This window comes from Phocoena phocoena, chromosome 16 (assembly GCF_963924675.1).
Source record: "Phocoena phocoena chromosome 16, mPhoPho1.1, whole genome shotgun sequence".
In the NCBI taxonomy this organism is placed as follows: Eukaryota; Metazoa; Chordata; class Mammalia; order Artiodactyla; family Phocoenidae; genus Phocoena; species Phocoena phocoena.
In genome coordinates this window covers 53,335,001-53,340,764 of record NC_089234.1, presented here as the reverse complement: position 1 = coordinate 53,340,764, position 5,764 = coordinate 53,335,001, and positions in this window count along the sequence as shown.

Sequence of the window (5,764 nt, the reverse complement as noted above, 5' to 3'; positions counted from 1 at the left end):
GCATGGTTGAGATGATGTTTGGTCGATTGGAATATGCATACAGAAGCATTCATTCATTCATTCGTTCGTTCAGAAATATTACTGTACATCTGTCAGGGTCAGGCATTCATGGATTTCCTAATGTAGAGACGGATAATAAACAACTGCAGAAATGACAAGACTGATTCAGATGCTGACCTAAGTGTGTGACGAAATTGAAACAGGGGCTATGCCAGAAAGTAACTGGTGGGTGGAGGCTACTTTTGATTGGGTGGCCAGGAAAGCCTTCTTTGAGAAGGTGACATTTGAGCTGACATCTGAATGGCAAGAAGGAGCCAGGCGTGGAGGTCCAGGCAAAGGGAGCAGCAGTGGAGAGCCTGAGGCAGGAATCAACCTAGTGTGTTTGAAGAACAGAAGTAAGGAACTGAGCTCTAGTCCTATTAGTGTGACATATGGCAGGGATGATTAACTACTCACCAAGCTTTTTTCTTCTTCTGGGTGCCTAAGTCTTGTATATTTTCTAGCCACCCTTGACATTAGGTGTGACTGTCTGATTACATTTCAGCCAACAGAATGTGAGTGCAAGTAACAGACGCCCCGTCCAGTCCTGGCCTCTGAAAATCCCCCATGCCTGCTCCATGTCCTTGTCCCTTCCGCTGGTTTGATGGAAATGAGCAAGGTGGGTGACATTAGGAGCCATGTTTTGAAGGTTTAAAAAATATCGTTAGTTTATTTTTTAGAAGGGCAGATCGAGATTCCTTTTGGATACATTAGGTTTGAGAGGCCATTTAGACTTCCACAAGAATCTGCCCACTGTGAAGTTAGAAGGCACAGTCTATAAGACCACCTTCACTCTGACACCAGTTGCAAGCTCAGCGACTTTAAAAACTGCCTTGTTTGGGGGGGCTTCCCTGGGGGCGCAGTGGTTGAGAGTCCGCCTGCCGATGCAGGGGACGCGGGTTCGTGCCCCGGTCCGGGAAGATCCCACGTGCCGCGGAGCGGCTGGGCCCGTGAGCCATGGCCGCTGAGCCTGCGTGTCCGGAGCCTGTGCTCTGCAACGGGAGAGGCCACAACAGTGAGGCCCACGTACGGCAAAAAAAAACCCCGTAAAACAAAAACTGCCTTGTTTGATAATTCACTAAAAGGACTCACAGAATTCACTGAAAGCTGTTATACTCATATTTATGGTTTGTTACAAGGAAAGGATACAGATTAAAATCAGCCAAGAGAAGAAGCTCCTAGCAGAGTCCAGAAATACCAAACATGGAACTTTCATTGTCCTCTCCTCACGCAGTCAGGAGAGCATTACTCTCCCGGTATTAATGTGTAACAATATGCACGGGGTTTTGCCAACCAGGGAAGTTCATCTGAGCCTCAGTGTTTGGAGTCTCTACTGGCATCAACTGTGTAGGCGTGATCGACTGCTCATGTGGCCGATCTTAACTTCCAGTCTCTGGGGTTCACTGATACCATGTAACTCAAATCCCCTGCCCTAAATCACATGGTTAGACTATTCTGCATGATCCAAGACTCTCAGGCAAATAAAGACACTCGTGTCAGGCGTGACATTTCAAAGGCTTAGAGATAACCTCCCAGAAGCAAAGGGCAGAGACTAGACCTCTTTTTGGGCAAGGTTAAATTCTTTACTTCACAACCTCCAAAGAGAAATGTGAAGTAAACAGTTGGATGTACAAATCTGGAGCTCAACAGAAATATCTGAGCTAGAGCTAAAATGGTTGGGAGGTGGTCTTCAGCACAGGGATGCTATTAAAAGCCAGGGGGAGATATGGGAAATTTGAGGGCCTTGAACAAAGCCTGGGCACCCATCATTTGGAAGTATCCAAAGAGCCTGAATTAACAAAGGACACCAATTGGTATCAGCCAGTGAGGTAGGAGCAAACTAGACACTTTCAGAGAGCCTCTGGTATAGCTATCTATCTATCTATTATCTATCTACCTACCTACCTACTTACCTACCTATCAAAATGGTTAAAGGTGTCAGAATCATAGATACAAGAGAGTTTAAAGGAAGAATAATTTACTAGTATTTAATGGAATGCTTAATATGCATTAAGACTTATGCTTGCATTGTGCACAAAACTCTTTGAGCTATCTTCTTTAAATTCTCCATTTTATGAAAATTGCTAACATTTAGTAAGTGCTTAATATGAGTTAAGACTGGCGTTCAATTATGCACAAGACTCTATGAGGTATCTTCTCTATTAATTCTCCATTTTACAGAAGAGGCATTACGTCTTACGAATGTAAAATAACTGGACCAGCGTCAAGCTCGATTCTCTCCACATCTGTCTGACTTCAGAGCCCTTGCAATTAAGCACAAGGCAACACAGCTTCAGTCTGGGCACTGGGGACTGAGGAAGGAATGAGGGGTCCTTAGTGAGGACAAGAGGTGCTTTCTTGCAGGGCCACCATTTGAAAGTAGATGTAAAACTGCTCTCTGTAGCAGCAGAGGGAAGAGCTAGGGTCCACCTGGGTTTACTGAGAAGATTTCATTTGACACAGAGAAGACTTCCCAGTGGCTAGGGATCTCTGAGTCAGGCTCAGGTGGTGTGGGACGTGTGCATGCTGGTGAGCCATGCTCACAGAGCGTGGACGTGTGTCCTTTCTCCAGTTCACCCTGCTGCTCCTCATATGTGGGGTCCAAGCTTTGTTTCCTTCCATGCTTTCTGAATCATTAAGTGTAACCCAAATACCACCATCCCTCACTCCTCTAAAGTTTTTCTTCTGATGTCTTCACTGCAGTTGGGTGTGTGCCATGAGGTTGTTGCCACATAGAGCTATACTGAGCACTAATTTTGTGCCAGGTGCTGTGTTAGAAGTACCTCAACAATCCAATGAGGTAGACATTATCATTTCCATTTAAAGGTGGGAGGAGAAAAAACAGCGACAGCAGCTACTGTGTTTCTCTTTGAGAAACAGCCTATAAAATTTGATTATCCCCAGCTCCAAACGAAGCATGGCAACTGGACTAGTACCTAATTCTTAGACTTGCCCATGCATGGAGTAAAATGGGATATTGAATGCTTATAAGAAGTTATTGTCGCGTTAATGCAGAAGCTCAGAGTGATCACACTGTGAAATTTACCTGGCAGCTCAACAGTGAAATTGCAGCTAATGAATTTTGCCTGACTTGATGGAATCCTCCTCTTTTTTTTTTTTTTGGCGGTACACGGGCCTCTCACTGTTGTGGCCTCTCCTGTTGCGGCTCACGGGCCCAGCCGCTCCGCGGCATGTGGGATCCTCCCGGACTGGGGCGCGAACCCGTGTCCCCTGCATCGGTAGGCGGACTCTCAACCGCTGCGCCACCAGGGAAGCCCTCCTCCTCATTCTTAACCCTCTCTCTGCATTTTGCCAAAAGATGAATGGGGGGATATGGATGGAAATGTAGTCTGTAACCTGCAAAGTAGCTTCTGTGTGTGACCACCTGGCTTTTCCTCTGTAGCCCACACTGGGTATTCAAGCACAGACATCCTCTTCTCATGGGGGTCTGGGTGGAAAGAAAGCTGGAGGCTCTTAGGGGGTATTATTTATTTGCAGCAGGGCTATGGAGGAATTGAAGATACGGAGTCTGGAGAAGGAAGGACAAGAGGATTTAAGAGTCCAGCTGTGCAGATTTGGTGGAGAAATTCAGAGAATATTTTTAGAGCTGGAAATGTTCTTAGAAGTCATCAATTCTACTCCAGCCTTCCCTTATAACATTGTGGCAATCTTTGAGTTAGTTTGGACTGAGCCCTGGGAACTTGACCTGGAAGGGGCAAACTTGGGCAAGGACCCCTGGGGCTACTGTCCAGTGCTCGGTAAGACCCAAGGGTTGAGGGTGACATCTGAAAATGATCTGTGGCTGCAATGATGAGGAATCCAGGCAGGCCATTTAGATCTGACCGAACCATGACTGACCATATCTAGATGGTTTGGTTGGTGGGGGCACCCCCATTAGGCCAATGTTGGGGTTCCAGCCAGGGCTGCTGCACCTCCTTAGGTCTCAAGATTAGGGAGCAGGGCAGCAGGGGTCCCTCCAGCGGTGACGACAAGCCCCCAAGGCATGCCAAAGCTACTTTTGGGGAACCTTGTAGAATGTTTGCTGTTTTGCTGATCAAAACCAGGGCCCTCCCAAGCTCAAGCCGTTTCTCAGAATTCTCTTTTCTGCCTCTGCTGGGCCCTGTCTTTTTTAATGTTCCATCCTATTCCACAGCCTGGTAAGAAGCAGGCTTCCCATCTCTCTCCATTCTTGCTGGTTTGGTCACTGGTCTCTGCCCCCCTGGGAATGCCAGTTCACAAAGGGCTGCGTTTCCCAAGATAAGGAATTTGGGTTTAGAAGTGATGGAGAACCACTGAAGGTTTTTTCTCCTCTATTAGCTTCTTCATAATTCAATAACTTTTAATTTTATAATAGTTTTTAGATTTACAGAAAAATTGACAAGATAGAACAGAGGATTCATTGGGTGAACCCCACACCCAATTTCCCCTATCATTAACATCATACAATAGTATGGTACATTTGTCACAGTGAATGAACCAATACTGATATATCATTATTAACTAAAAGTCCATACTTTATTCAGACTGCTTGAGTTTTTATCTCATGTCCCCAGTCTGTCTCAGGATCCCATCAGGGATATCATACTACATTTAGTTGCCATGTCTCCATTGGCTGCCCTTGGCTGTGACAGTTTCTCAGACCCACCAAAGGCTTTTAAATAGGGGTGTTATCTGGTCAGAATTTTTTTTTTTTGGATTGTGAAATTTATTTAGAGTGCTGAATAAAATATTAAGGACAGGGTGTTCACACGTTATTATCTGCCCTAAAAATTATTTTAAAATCTGGTCAGATTTGGCTTTTGGAAAACTCTGGCTCTAGAGTGATGGAAGGTGGGTGCCCTCTTAGAGATGGGTCTCAGGGTATCTGCTGGTATCTGGCCTCAGATCATTAGCCTGTGGGGCAGGGGTTTGGGGAGGGGGACTATGCTGCTCACTGGGTCAGGGCCATGCTCTGCCCCTGCCAGAAGCATTGGTAAGAAATCTACTCCTTTTATCTAGGTTTTTAGACTTTTTAGTGTATAGTTGTTCAATTTATTATCATTTCATTTATATTGTGTCTGTTGGTAGCTCCTATTTCATTCTGCTGTTTGTTTATTTTAATTTTCCCCCTTTTATCTTGATCAGTCTTGCCAAAGGTCTATGTTGTTAATTTATTCAAAGAACTAGCTTTTGGCTTTGTTAAATGTCTGTTTTTTAAATTATTAATTTCATTTATTTTTGCCTTTATCATTTTCTGCTTTCTTATTTATTTGCTCTGTTATATTTTTTTGCAGCTTCTTCAATTGAATATTTGCTTTCACTTTTTAAATTTTTCTTGATGAATTTATGAATATCTGAAAAGCTCTGCTTCCGCTTTTCCCACAAATTTTGAAATGGAGTGTCTTAATTGTTACTGAGTTTTTAACTTAGTTATGATTTTTCAGTCCCCAATTTATTAGTAATATGTAATCCTGTTTGCTGATATATAAGGTTTTGAACTTACATTTTTGTGGGTAATTTCTAATGTTGTTGTATTATGAGTAGAGAACATTCCTTGGTGATAGTGAGTCCTTAGAATTTACTGACACTTCCATGGCCTAATACATGCTCATTTCTTGGTGTATGTTAAATGTTCAACTAAAAAAGAGTGCATACTCTGTATTTATTGGGTATGAAGTCCTTTATATTCAATAATTGCGTTATTGGGATATTCTGCTAGGTTGGCCAAAAGGTTCCTTCGGGCATT